Consider the following 14,529-nt stretch of genomic DNA (forward strand, 5'->3'; position numbering starts at 1 on the left):
CATGTGAGCCCACTGCCAACGACGCTGATTTTGTTTTTTTTTGGTGAGCTGAGTTACAATTCACCATACCTATTAATAAGCAGCCGAACGCAAGTACGCAGACATGGTGAAAAACGCGCAAACAGCAAGCTGGCGCCTAAAAGTAGACTACAACAAAGGAAGGGAAGTGCTATTTTTGATATTTTTGAACTCGTGCAAACGTCAGTGTAATAGTTGCGCACCCTATGGGTTACACAGAAGTAGACATTTTTGTTTCTGCTATCAATAAAGTGTGCATGTGTTGGTGCTATGGTAGTTGAGTTGTTGAACTTGAGTCATTCCGTGACTTACTGCCGTTACTTGCGAGCACTTCAGAGCCGATTCTCACTCAAGCGGCGGTCTCCTGCGCCTGTGAACTGTTTCGTGTGGTGGTCTGGCTGTGTGAGTGCGCGTGTATGCGTGTGAGCCTGCTCGTGTTAGAGCTTTTCATTCGCATTTTCCTACACATCTTTCAGTCGTATTTTCAAACGCCAAACATACGCAACGTAGCGCGGTTGATTCGGTGCCGTTAAAACGATTCACTTTGTTACATTTTGCAGCGAGCAAGCAAAGGACATAAGGACAGTTACACTGGCAGCGCATTGGTGAAGCAAAAAAATATATCATTTTATGAAGTGAGATAACAGTGTTTGTGTGTAGGTGTGTGCATGCTGCGTCCAATAATGGAGGCATAAGCAAAAGTGTTATTAAAATTTGTAATTTATACAAAAATTACTAAATAAATATTTTTTGTGGCAACTGCGTGCGTTACACGTTTGTGTGTGTGGCAAGTAAATATAGTTGCATAGATTATAAATGCAGGTGTGCGTGTATAAAATGCCACATGCAGCTGTTGACAGTCGCTTAGGCAGCCAAAAATAAAATTAAGTGCCTTCCAATAAAGCTGCTCATAGCAATAAACTTGATTTTCATGTTTTCCTATATTTTTAGTTACAAAATTTAAACTCGACCAGTTAAAGTGTTCATGCCTCATATAACTTTAATATGAACAATCACGAATTTTGTGTATTTTATTTATTATTTATTTCGATTTCTTGCGCCGCACTGCCACCCGCTACTCATAAATGTAAATTGTGGCGCTGTTAGTCTGCCTAGCATATATATTTATACACATTTATGCGCGCCATGTGATTTTAAGGACACGCTACGCACGCTAGCGTCAAGTGATGAGCATGTCATGTGTATGTGTGTGCGTGTAGCATGTGTGTTGCGTGCCTTGCGTGTGCGTTTATTTGTGGCTAGCATTGGCAAGCCATAAAATATACGCCTCCTGGCTATCTGTAGGCGTGTGAAAGTGTGCAGTTAGTTGGGCTTCGCGTCCTTTTCGGTTTGTTTCATTTTATCCTTGCTACTTTTTCGTTTCGCTTTTCCGCTTGAACTGTAAGCGCCGTTACTTTTTCTGACAATTTATGAAATTTGACCCAAATTTTTTGCCACTTGGCATTTGCCATTTGTGCTTTTTGCGTTCCATTTTTGGACAGTCCCTTACTGCCCACCGCACGCCGAAGCGCTGAGTTAGTGGTTTGTTGAGATATTTCATGAGCGAAGGAAAGTGGGGTGAGAATGCCTCAAAACATGAAGAAATATTAATTAATAATCGAAAAAAATAATTGAAAAAAAAAAAACTAAAAAACAAACGCAAAAAGTGAAAAATCGAAAAAATATTTGAAAATATAAACGAAAAAAAAATCACAAAAATTAAAAAAAAATTCCCACTTCACTGAAAAAGTGCACGAAATCTCATTTTAATAAAAAAAAGATATACTTAAATGAGAAATAAACTTTCCTCAAAAAAAAAAAAATTTACCGCAAAAATTGTGAAAAATAATCCGCTTACAAAAATGCACTCTACCGCACAGTGACAACAACAAAAAGTATGCATGTACATAACGGTAATGCCGTAAAGGCTTTGCCCCAAAAATAACAAAGCGCGCTAAGCATAACAAACCGTAAAACAACAAGACCCTTGCAGCGAGCGCACGCTAACAGTGTCAGCGGTCCTTTGGCCACATAGTCTGCATAGTGTCATACAACAACAACAACAACAGCCATGGAGATTATGTAAACAAAGCGTGCATTTGTTTTTGCCATGTTGGGCATATTTACGCTAGCTGCCAAGCGGGCACAAAAAGCCTGCTCACCTTGCCACCACCCCTCGCACGCCGCACGCTGCATGCCGCGCATACCAACAAAGTTTGCGGCACTGCAGTGTTACATAAAATTAGTCAAAGTGTTTTGTTTTTGTTTTTTTTTTTTCGAAAAATACAATAACAAAAATCAACAAAATAGTAAATAAATAGAATCTATACAAATATTTAATATTTCATCATTTATTTGCTCGATTTATTTATTTTTTTTCAATAGTCGGCCTGCAGCTGTGTCTGATGTCTACTGGCAGCTCAAAACTTTTGTGCTTTGTTTAAAATAAAAAAAGCAAAAAACAAAAATAAAAAAGTAAAAAAAAGAAATAATAAACAAGAAAAGAAAAACGCATAATCCGCTTTCATGCAAATCGAATAAAAGTTACCAGCTTAAAGGCTTATGAGCCGCCTGTGACAAAATCTGTGAAAAACAAATTGTTGTTATTATTGTTGCTAGCATTTTGTGGATGTTAGTATAAAATAAATTTCATAAAAAAAGTGCACAAATAACGCCATAAACTCCACGTGGAATTAAACTGAACAACATGTCGACATGGTGAGTACTTTCACTAACTTAAAGTTTTGGCAAAAAGTACCCAAAAATTTGGTAAAAAATATTTAACTCATTTTCAACAAAATGTATACAATTATATTAATTTAAAGGTTTTATAACAACTCAGAATTACAATAAAGTCTTTCATTGGAAGTTCACTTATAATGAACTGAAAATCATTTATTCTGAATTTACGAATTATTAAACCCTATACAGGTGAAAATCCATAACTCAGTATCTACTCTACCGATTTCAACCAAATTCGTTAGATAATATGTATCATGCTATTACAGCGCGAAAATGGGCGAAATTAGGCAAAAACCACGCTTTCTTCCAATGTAATCATTAAATTTTTAAAACAAATAAGAGAGTGGTGTTACTTAGTTCTCAAAATCATCTATTTTTAGGGTGTCTCACTAGCAGTGCCGCTTAATATGAAGTTATTCTCTTTCCTATACCACGAATACAAGTGATTGACTATTTTTAATTATTTTTTTAATCGCAGTATTAAATTTTAAATTCTAACAGATTCTTTCACTTTCCAGTACATAAATCAAGAACTAATTAAGATAACGACATGTTTGGATAAAACCCGAAATCAGCGCTTCCTTAGATCTTCTATTTGATAATAAGAAAAAAATAGAAAATTGTAAGGCAGAGGACCAATTAAGAGCTGATATTTGTAAATTTTTTTTCTGTCCTTCAAAATACCAAGCGAAAAAATTTGTTGTTTTTTTTCTCATCTTACTATAATATTCACTATCTTTCATGTATACATGCGGTGTGATATAAATATTGTGCTGGATATTCTTTACTATAACTGTAAAGCTGTATGAAGGAAAGCGAGTTGGAATAATCTTGCTTTCTCCTCTTTTGCCCGAATCTTTGGAGAATTTAGCAAAAAGGCTGAGTTTGACGTCTTAATAAATTAGTGATGAGCACAATTCGAGTACGCTTCGTCAATCTATGAGATGATACACTTCTAGAAGTAGTTGGGTAACACAAAGGACAAGTATCTGTCCATGTGAGGTCCATTGATTCTGGATAAACCCTACGACTTAACCTAACTCTTCACCTTTATGGGAAGCTTTGAATGCATACCACTTTTTAAAATTAAGCCAGATATATTGTTTTTTTCTGTATAGATGTACATATGTAAGTTCATTTTGCGCCACTAATTAGACAGAGGCTCACCTTAATATGTATATAAGTATCAGTGAGTCTATGTATGGCGTAAGAGCCGGCCAGTATAACCTTATACAAGTAATGTATAATTTGCAATGTAAGGGAATTTCCAGCTTGGCTAAGATCGAGAGTGTGGATTTTCTTCTGATTTCGAAAGAATTTTCAAAAAACTAGACTGTTGGTCGGCATTAAAATCTTCAGGAAAATAATTTTGTTTCTAGGTAGCTTAACACAGTAAAAATCTGTATACTTTTTATTTCTTCATACATATTAATTTCAAGTAGAGAATTGTAAAAGAGTAGAAAAGACCAATTTGTGATTCATTCAATGGATTATGTGATATTTTATAAGCATGATCGAACATATATTAATTACTTTCAATAGATTATTTTAAGCTTAATATAATCGTACAACGTAAACGATGGAAGACAAAAAAACAACAAGAAAAAACGTTAACTTCGGTTGCACCGAAGCTAAATACCCTTCACAGGTGCATTTCTGTTAGTAACTATGTGTTCAGTTTGGAAGCTACATATATGATATAGTAATCCGTTCTGAACAATTTTTTGGGAGATAACATTGTTGCCTTAGAAAATAATATATACCAAATTTCGTAAATATGTATATCTTGTCTTGTCCATACAAGCATTTGATTCCGATCGTTCAGTTTGTATGGCAGCTATACGTTATAGTGTTCCGATATCGGCCGTTCCTACAAATGAGCAGCTTCTTGAAGAGAAAATGACGTTTGCAAAATTTCAAAACGATATCTTAAAAACTGAGGGACTAGTTCGTATATATACAGACAGACAGACGGACAGACAGACGGGCATGGCTAAATCGACTCAGCTCGACATACTGACCATTTATATATATACTTTATAGGGTCTCCAACGATTCCTTCTGGGTGTTACAAACTTCGTGACAAACTTAATATACTCTGTTCAGGGTATAACAAAAATAAAATATTTCGACATACATAATAAAAGATGTAGCTCTTTCTGTCGTTAGCTGCTTATAAAAATATTTCAAAACTTATTTTGATTGAAATATTGGCCATTTTAGTGCAAATTTAATCGATATACTAGTAAAAATAATACACAGCATCAAGTAAAATTTACTTTCAGAAGCTGAAGCAGAGCTGAGTTCTAGTTAATGGTCAAATAAACTGTAGAGAATGCTGTTAATAAATCCTTAATATTGAAACAACTCCACTTAATCAATTCTTTAATCAGCAATAATTGCTTTGACCATGAAATACAGTCGTAAACTTGTTTTTGTTCTTAGTAACCGGCTCTTGGTAATATTATTAAAAATTAATAAAAAAAACTGCCCATTATTAAGTGCAATTGGAGAAAGAAATTCATAATTAGCTTCACCAATTTAAGTAAATTGTAGCAATCTTCGTCCCAATAAGCAAAAAATGTCATGGTCAAATCTCACAAGCTTCTCTTGAAGCGATATTTTCACCAGCAAAATTATTAACCATAGATAGGAAGAAGCAGTAATTACTTGATGACAGATCCGGACTATAAGGAGAATGCATAGAACCTACTAACCATTCTTCCGAAGCTTCTAGTGAGTGGTCTGATATTGCTCTGATGGAACGCATTTCTCCTCCTATTGGCCAAAGCGTCCTGCTTTTAAGCAATTACTTCCTGCAGGGAGTCCAATTTTTGTTAGTAAAGATTAAAATTAACAGTTTGGCTATAAAGATTCATCTCATAACCGAATATCTCGAGAACTATTAATGATAGCGATTTTTACCTCGGACTTTTTTTGTAGCAAATAAAATTTCCTAAAAGTTTGTCATGAATATTTTTTATATCTTTTGTCATTTACGAGATATATACAAAAAAATGCGAATTTCGTTAGAAATCAGGCTTAGAGCCCCGTACTACCTCTTCGGCTACGACTTTGTTGCACTGGGAACTTTTGTATAATGAACAATTCTGAGAAATATGGGTCTAAAGTCAAAGCGATGCCATAAAATACCTCTGAGCTGTAGGAATTTAAAGATAAAAAATCACGATTGTAGTGTATTTTCAATGGAAAATTTTTACATGCCTTGGTCCAGTTCTTAATGTTAATATTAAGGGCTAAAATTTTCAGGGAATTTTTTTAGGGTATTTCCAAGGAAATTTCGTGACGGGATTGAAAAAAATTAATACTTAAAAAATAAAAAACCCTTAATATACATACTACTAAAACTTTCTATTGGAAAAACAATAGACTCCTCTTTACAACACTTTACGTTTTAAGACTTTGAATATCCTGTTCAGCCACAACACCAAGAAGGAAACGTTGGAAACCCTGTAAAATAATTATATCGATTGAACCATGTCCGCCTGTCTCTTTTATTACTCCCTCAGTTTATGAGAAATCGATAAGAAATTTTGCACCTATCCTTTTTTCACCAAGAAGTTGCTCATTTGTCGTAATGGCCCATATCGGACCATAATAGCATATAGCTGCCGAAGAAAACGAACAATCAAAATAAAGTGCTTGTGAGGACAACTTTGAAGAGATGTTTTCACGAAATTTAGCTCGGATTATTATTTAAGGCAACCAAGCAATCACTGAAGAAATTGTTCAGATCGGATCATTATAGCATATAGCTGTCATACAAGATGAACAATCGTAATGAAGTCCGTTTAAGAATTCATGAATGGTATTATAGCTTCAGTGCAAGCGAAGTTAATATCTTTTCTAGTTAATTTAAAGCACTGTAATTGCAATTGGCTAGAGCCAACATAAATATAAAGGAACAAAAAAGTGCTTTGCCTTATTATCCAGCAGTCTAATATGTGCAATGAATGGACAGCACATTAACTTTTATATTTTACAAATTTACTATCACACATTTCCATCACAATCTCGCCGCTTTTATGGTCACCGCAACTACTACTACAACTTTGTTTTGCTGACTGTACTAAAAGTTTGCAGAGACAAAGTTTACGCCATTCAACCTGTTGTTGGCCATTGGCTGTACTTCAAATTTTATTTCGCAATTTTCCACCAAACTGACCACTTAAACGTTATAGCGGCATTTAATGCAAGTTCGTGCTTTTTCTCTTCGTTCAGATATCGAATGTTCTCAACTATTTCGTTCGATTTTATGTGCCTCTCTTTATGCACCGCATGCCAGGCTCCATCAATGCACTTCAACTATGGCGAAAGTTATTCACTTACTATGGCAGACTATTAACTCGAGCAGCATTGCAGCTGCAGGCTTCTTGAAGAAAATAGATTCTTATTTGCCAAGCAATTGAAATAGTATTGAATGTGGTAGTTGTTGAAGGAAAAATGATTTCAATCAAAGCAACGTACTTTTTATATAGTACTCATGCCTTCATTTCGCACTCGCGTCGATGAATTTCTAGAGATTTCTCATCAATAACCGCTATTAATCATGAAATAATACTGTGAGTATATACGTTTTTCAATTATTTTCTGCTTTGCTTATTAATACATTCAGTTCGATTTGAATTTTATTCATAAACGTTGGCTATGAAGAGCACGCCTGTGGTGCACAGCAGGGCGTATACGTAACGTTTGGTAATGAGTGTTTGTTTTGTTGGTGTGTGTGAATGTGTTGCTTGTGCTGTACTCTAATGCTTAGTCATACTTGACTGAGCATCTGAATTTGCTTTCTAATGAACTAATAATTATTTTCACTTGTTTTATGCAAATTTGAATTTTAATAAAAATGCAAAAGTGGAAAATATGAAATTTTGATAAAATTTTGGAATGAAATTAAGGTGCAAAGCTGTTGGAAATGTTTTCAACATGAAATTAAACGAAACGAAACTTTTGGTATTAAATAGCGTTACAAAAACGCAATATAAAGTTTTAGCATTTTCATTCTCAAAACCGTGAAATTGTTTAAATTAATTTATTTATTATTGAAAATAACTAATTTAAAATAATGCAAAGCTATAATTCTGTTTTTTTTTTTTTTCAAAGAAAAAATAACAAAAAACAATAAAAACCGTTAATTACTCCGCCACGCAGCACATCTTTATAGTACTGATTGATGCTAATAACGAAAATGTGAAAAGTGTGAACATAAAATTTTATTTTTAGTGTAATTGCGGTGAATTTTTACTTTATGTACTGCCCGAATAGCTTGTTAGCACCTTGGCGAGAATTGATTGAGTGTTTATGCATAATTAAATTTAGTTGCCTGCATAACATAAAATGTGCTATAGGTTTAAGTGTAGTATTTTGATGCTTCGAAGAAGGATTCTTAAAGAATTTCTAGCTCTGCGTTAAATTTAGAAAAGTGAAAAATTTTTTATTTGTTCCGAACATTATTATTAATTACTATGATGACTTGCTGAAAACTTTGTTGCAGTAAAGTTATAAATAATCTTCAAATGTGTTTACGTCAGCGTTTAAGCACTTCAAAATAAAATTCTTAAATTTTTACTATTGAAAAAAATCGCTTTTTTCGACTCCAAAACACAGTACCTAATAGAAATATTCGCGCATTTTTTTATTTCGTATTTCATTAACTATACGAAAAATTTAGAATAAATTTTAAAAGCTGAGCGAAAGTGATTATTTTGATTATTAAGGGGGAACTGATTTAGAAGCTTCAAAAAAATCGATTTTTTTGTCTTTAGGAGGGAAAGAATTAATTGATTAAAACGAAATTTCTGGAGTTTATAGTTATATATTTAAACATCATTCTCACATTGTTTGAATACAAAATTTTTTATATTCTGCTTTTGGGAAGCAATTGCCCGATGCATCTCGCAAGTGCATTTGTCGAACGGCGGGCAGGATGCAGGTCGCAATTTCTAACTGAAACAAAAAATTTAAATAGATTCATATTTTTTAATAACATGTCTTCTAGTTAAACTAAAAAAGTTCTAAAAAAGTGTAAAATTCTAAAATATTTTAAAAGTTGAAAAAAAAGTTTTTCTTGACCAAAAAAATTTGAATTTATGTTGTTTAAAAATATGTTCAAACTTGACTTTTCTTAGTTTTTGTGTTCAAATAGAAGATAATTTAATGCTAAATATAATAAACTCTACCCCAATTCCATACGACATTTAGTTTTTTTCTATCCTGTCCTATCCTATCCTAATAGAAATCATAAAGATGGTATTAGCAGAGTAATAGTGTTATCTATGTATGTGTCAGCCTCAGTAAAGCGTGGATGGATCCTCAGCCGCACTTTTATTGGAATTAAAAAAGCAAAATTTCCCGCAAATGTCGAGAATTCGGCTCAAAAAGTGGAATCTTCAGTTGAGAATATGTTTGGGATACAAATAGATCTCTACAAATATTTTGTTGGGTTAATGTTGAAACAAATGTCCAAGATTGATATAATTCGATTTAATCGACCAGTGCTTGACCCTAGAGACATCTATTGGAAAGCATAATAACATAAGAAGTTAGGAAGAATCCCACGTACCAAATTTGGTCGGGCGGGTTCCGAGATATGTGATTTCATTCATTTGTATACAGTCGGTTAAGGTTTTTATGAAATTTATTTTGAGGGAATTTGGATATTTTAGCTAAAATAGTTTTTTATCCACAGGTGCCCCTTGCTACTGCGGTTCCTTGCGCCGAATTACAGTTCTATATTTTAATTTAGCGCTTAGTTAAGGCGCTTTATTGGTTTTTAGTTAATGGCGTTTTGAGGGCGGACCGATCACACCCTTCTACGCACTCGCAATTTGTTTTGTATTAAGAAACGAACACACATACCAAGTTTCATTAAGATATCTCAGTTTTTACTCAAGTTAGAGCTTGAATATGTAGGTAGACAGAGGGACGGACGAACAGACAGTCATTCGGTATTTTAATAGCTTTAATAAGTTATCCGCATACTCTCCTGTACGAATTCAACTTGGTAACTATGTTGCTGCTTTCAAATGTATGTTTTTGACCAGAGAGTAGAAGCAAGCGATGCTGCATACTTCCATCATCACTTTTATGCATATTCGCACTTAACTCACTCGGCAAATATCAACTAACATACAGGGTAGGCCATTTAAAGTTGACCCATTTGTTTCTAAAAAAAAAGAACAAAAGAAAACAATGTTTTTTGTTCATTTCAAAAATAATTTATTTTGGTCCAAGGGGATTTGTTTCAGCTAATATTTAAAAATTAGATCGCGTAAATGGGCACCTTTAGCTTTGACAGCTAAATGCACTCTTTTTTCGACATTTTCCATGACTTTGGCCAATGTTTCGGATGATATGGCGGCTGTTTCACGTCGAATGTTGGCTTTCAGTTGAGCTAAGGTCTTTGGCTTATTAGCGTATACCTTGGATTTCAAATAACCCCACAAATAAAAGTCTGGTGGCGTCAAATCTGGTGATCTCGTCAAATCATGATGAGTTTTCGCCAAAAGTCAAGTTCGTTTTCAGCCATTTCGATGGCCCATTTGCCAAAATTAAGGCGTCGCGGATAATCAGCTGGGTTTAGTTTTTGTGCCATTTGAATTTTATATGGAAACATCTTCAAATCTTTATGAATTATGCGTCGGAGAGTGGTGCGAGAGATGTCTAATTCCTGAGAGCGGCGATAACTCGATGTCGATGGAGTCTCCTCAATACTGGCTCGTACAGCTTCGATATTTTCATCAGAACGTCTTGCGCGTTGTCTGGATGCATGACTGGCATTACTGAGATTACCGGTGTTCACAAATTTTGCGTATAAAGACTTAATTGTGTTCTTAACTGGAGCACTTTTCACTTTATTTTTTTGCGAAACGCACGTTGAGTTAACACAATTGAAAAGTTATTTTGAATATAAAGCTGAACAATTTCAGCGCGTTCTTTTGGAGTGTACTGTTCCATGGTATAAATTGTCTTCGAATGACGCTTCTAACGCGGTATGACATTAGCCGATTTGTCAGCGCTGTTAAAAGTTACAGCGTTGCCAGATGGGTCAACTTTAAAGGGCCTACCCTGTCCTTGTATAATAAGTAAGCTTTCTCGAAACCTATAACCATATCATTTAAATATTTTTGTCAGTAGTAATGGTAAATAAATAAAATTCTCTAACTTTCTGGATATTCTTGTAGTTTAACAGACAAAAGTTGTTTACTTCATATCGTTAAACTCCTTTGAACATATTTCTCAAAAATTGGTTCATATAATACAATATAACAAGTTAATTGAATAGTCCCCCACCTAACATAGTAAAGTATATTTTTTGACAAAATTTGTTTTTTATTCAAGATTAATTTTTAGTAGCGTCATCTATGTATCAGGTCGGGGGATTTGCGATTGACCTGTTATGTATTTTATCAACCACAGAGAAAGTATGGACATAATATTAAAGGGCATGTTTTTGAGTAGTACTGAAAATGACGAGCGTTCTGCAAAATGTGATTTAAGCTTTCTTATTATGAGGATTTACTGGAAAAGTGCATATCATCTGGTCAAATTTGAACCGGATTTGTGTGCAATAAAATCAATAAATTTTTTCTTCCCTTTTGTGGTGTTTGCTCTGATTTTCTACTAACTTCTAGAGTTCTTCAACTGCACTGGAATCTGTATGGGAGTTTCCCATATTTAAAATGTGATCAGAGATTTAATATAAATAAGACAACTGCCAAGAAAGAATGAATGTAATAATGAACTTGAATAATTTTTCTTTGTTGACCGATGCTAGTATATACAAAACATAAAATTAATATTAATAATCCTGTCGAGTACAAAGGAATGTTTGTAAATATATTACACTCAACGTTACAACAACAAAACGCATACCTGGCATAACAAAGAGCTGGCAATCAAAGAACAAAAGTTAAGCTACCTGCGAATCGCTCGAACAATACTTTCAAAGACCTGTAAGCAGGTACACGGCACGGGGCGTACTCACAGGTGCAAAACAACTTTAATTGCTTGAAGGTCAAGTAATCAGTATAAAGCAGCCGCTGCAGCTCTGAAATATTCATTAAAGTTCTAACAGTCGTTGTGTACTCATCACACCCGCGCAGTTTTGGTTTAGCTCTTGTGCAGTTTATTAACTTCAACACTTAAAATTTCTATTATGACTACTAAGCAAAATACTGGTGCGCTTGCTGTGCTGACAAAATTGGCGAAGAAAGTTATCGTCTGCAATGCACATGAGACACCCGAAACACCGAGGCCTAGAATTCAACGCATTTATATGCAAGATGAATACGAGTACACGACGACACCAACCACAGCCTTCAAGTGCACCAAAGGCAGACGACTGAACTTTAACGATCCAAAACTATTGGAAGAACTATACGAAGAAGATGAGAGCGACTACGATGATGAAAGCACGCCAAAACGAGGTGGCATCAGTTTACAGAGTCTTGGACAAATATTTTGTGAGTGGACGCTTTTTGGTTTTGATCAAACGAAAGATGGTAGAAAAACGGCGAAAGAGGAAAAGAAGCAGCGGTTTGATGATACAAACGATTTTATGAATTAGGTGCTGAGGAAAAGGCTATGGACTTAATTTAAATTTGCCATTTAAAATGGCATTGATAGTGTAAATTAGCGAATAGTTTTTTTATAACAAATGTTAACTTTGTGATGTATTTAACTTTTGTGGGGAATAATGTGAGCTTTTATTAGTAATATTTTTGACAATTTGTTCTTCAACTAGTAATTGTTAATTATTTGTATAATTATGCTTAACGTCAATTAAAGAAAATAATATGAGAAAGAAAGGATTAATATTATTATTGAATATACATTATTAAGATTAAAATAATTGTAATATTTTTTATATTTGTATTGGGCGATAGAAGGTTAAGAAGTAAGAGGGATTAGTGATAAATGACAAAAAAAAATTAATATGTATGTGATATACATTTATTATATTATATATTGATTAAAAAGTAAAGATTTTAGGCTACTGAATCTACGCATATATTCTCGCTTGTAATTGCAGCTTCGGAATATTACTGATTTCATTGGATAATTTCTAGTTTTAAGTCTGAAGTCTTAAGGCTTGGTAAATTTCAGTCGGTAGGTACTGTACCTTAAATTTTGCTCAGGCGATGATAATATTTTCTGTTATTCTCATTGCAAAAATTGTGAAAAATTTAAAAGGTGTATAAGTCACGCCAAAATGATCTTCTCCTTTAATTGCATCCCTGAAAATTTGGCGCATTACATTACAGAGGCTACTGTACTGGTGGCTGTTTCTCCGTTCGCATACCGACCGCTGATGAAGAGGCGAAGTGATTTTTTTTCATATATGGGTCACAGTAGGAGGGACAGTTCTAGATTTTTATAGAGACCTCTCTCTCTCTCTCAAACCTAGCTTAGGCTTCCGGCCTACTGTAGAGTTTTTAAAGTAACAGACTCTGCTATTAAGGTAGCAGTAGACTCACTGCTCCGGAATTCAGCTTCTTTCAGTGTGGTGGGCATTCACTTTGACAGCCGAGCGGTAATGCTAGCGCTAAGGAAGCGAAGTAAATGAGTCTGGTGATGAACGAGGGCAAGACGAAATATCTCCTGTCATCAATAAACAGTCGTCGCACTCGCGACTTGGCACCCATGTCACTTTTGACAGTCATCACTTTGAAGTTGTAGATAATTTCGTCTATTTAGGAACCAATATAAACAGCACCAACAATGTCAGCCTGGAAATCCAACGCGGGATAACTCTTTCCAACAGATGCTACTTCGGACTGAGTAGGCAATTGAGAAGTAAAGTCCTCTCTCGACGAATCATCCTGCTACCTAGCATTTGCTTGATCGACGTTGGTCGACGACCAGCTCCAGTGCGGCTGCGAGATCCTTTTGGATAGAATATAGGAGACCTACTGAACTATCTATATTTGTTTAGTATTGCCAAAGTTGATCTTGCGGCAATTGTAGGAGTTTTTACTGGGCATTGCTCAAAAGGCATTCATACTGTAAGACTTAAAATCCAGTTGTAGGTACATATATTGTAAAAACTGTGTAGACGTGGCAATACCCAGACACTTTCTCCTTAGCTATCCAGCCTAACCAAAATTAAAGTTGAAATACCTCGTCACTTTTACCTTCGGCGAATCGGAAGACTTAGTCGCAACTGATATTGGTCGCTTAAGCTGTAACAAGTAACCTAAAAACAATCTGAAGGAAAACTTCTGGTAAGCATTTTCATTTTGTTTCGAGGCATTTTAAAAAAGCCGCACCACTTTCACAAAAAGGGAAAAAATCGAGTTAAGAAAAATTCTCTCTAATATATATATTTCCGCAATGCAATGGGAACCATTTGGAGTACTTCAGAAACGAGGTAAAATAGAAGAAAAAAATTCGGCTGTACTAATAAACCTTTCAAAGGTACATTTTTAATAGAAGGACGGATATGCCGCTAAGCTCGCCGCGTCATCAGTTGATAATTTTTTTTAATAGTTGAGCAAAAATCAAGTAAAAATACAAATTCAAGCTGACCGGAAAAAAGTGCAAACGAATGGGAAAAATATTGCAAATTCCGTAAATCAATAAGCGATTGCTTAGGTTGTACGGTTGTCGTTATCGTTTATGGTTATGGTTATAAATATGGCCTAAACTAAAGACGATTACGATTTTAACGTTAGTTGAAACTTTCGTGATAGTAATTCCATGGAACATTATATTCCGCTGTAAGTGTTTTCTACACTGACTAGTCAT

General features: G+C 34.6%; 1 protein-coding gene across 5 annotated transcripts in view; it reads left to right on the forward strand.

Moving 5' to 3' along the window:
- The first annotated feature begins 474 nt into the window (after window positions 1-474).
- Window positions 475-14,529, forward strand: part of LOC105224150 (frequenin-1) — a 100,593-nt gene continuing 86,538 nt past the window's right edge. The window contains exons 1-2 of one of the 5 annotated variants that reach the window (XM_049456044.1): window positions 475-623; window positions 2,404-2,736. The gene's annotated coding sequence lies outside the window, so the exon portion shown is untranslated. Of the gene's footprint in view, window positions 679-786; window positions 810-2,403; window positions 2,737-14,529 lie in introns of those variants that run through there. The other 4 variants (XM_049456040.1, XM_049456043.1, XM_049456041.1 and 1 more) reach the window with 4 other exon arrangements.

The sequence above is a fragment of the Bactrocera dorsalis genome, chromosome 4 (genome assembly GCF_023373825.1).
Source record: "Bactrocera dorsalis isolate Fly_Bdor chromosome 4, ASM2337382v1, whole genome shotgun sequence".
Taxonomy (NCBI): domain Eukaryota; kingdom Metazoa; phylum Arthropoda; class Insecta; order Diptera; family Tephritidae; genus Bactrocera; species Bactrocera dorsalis.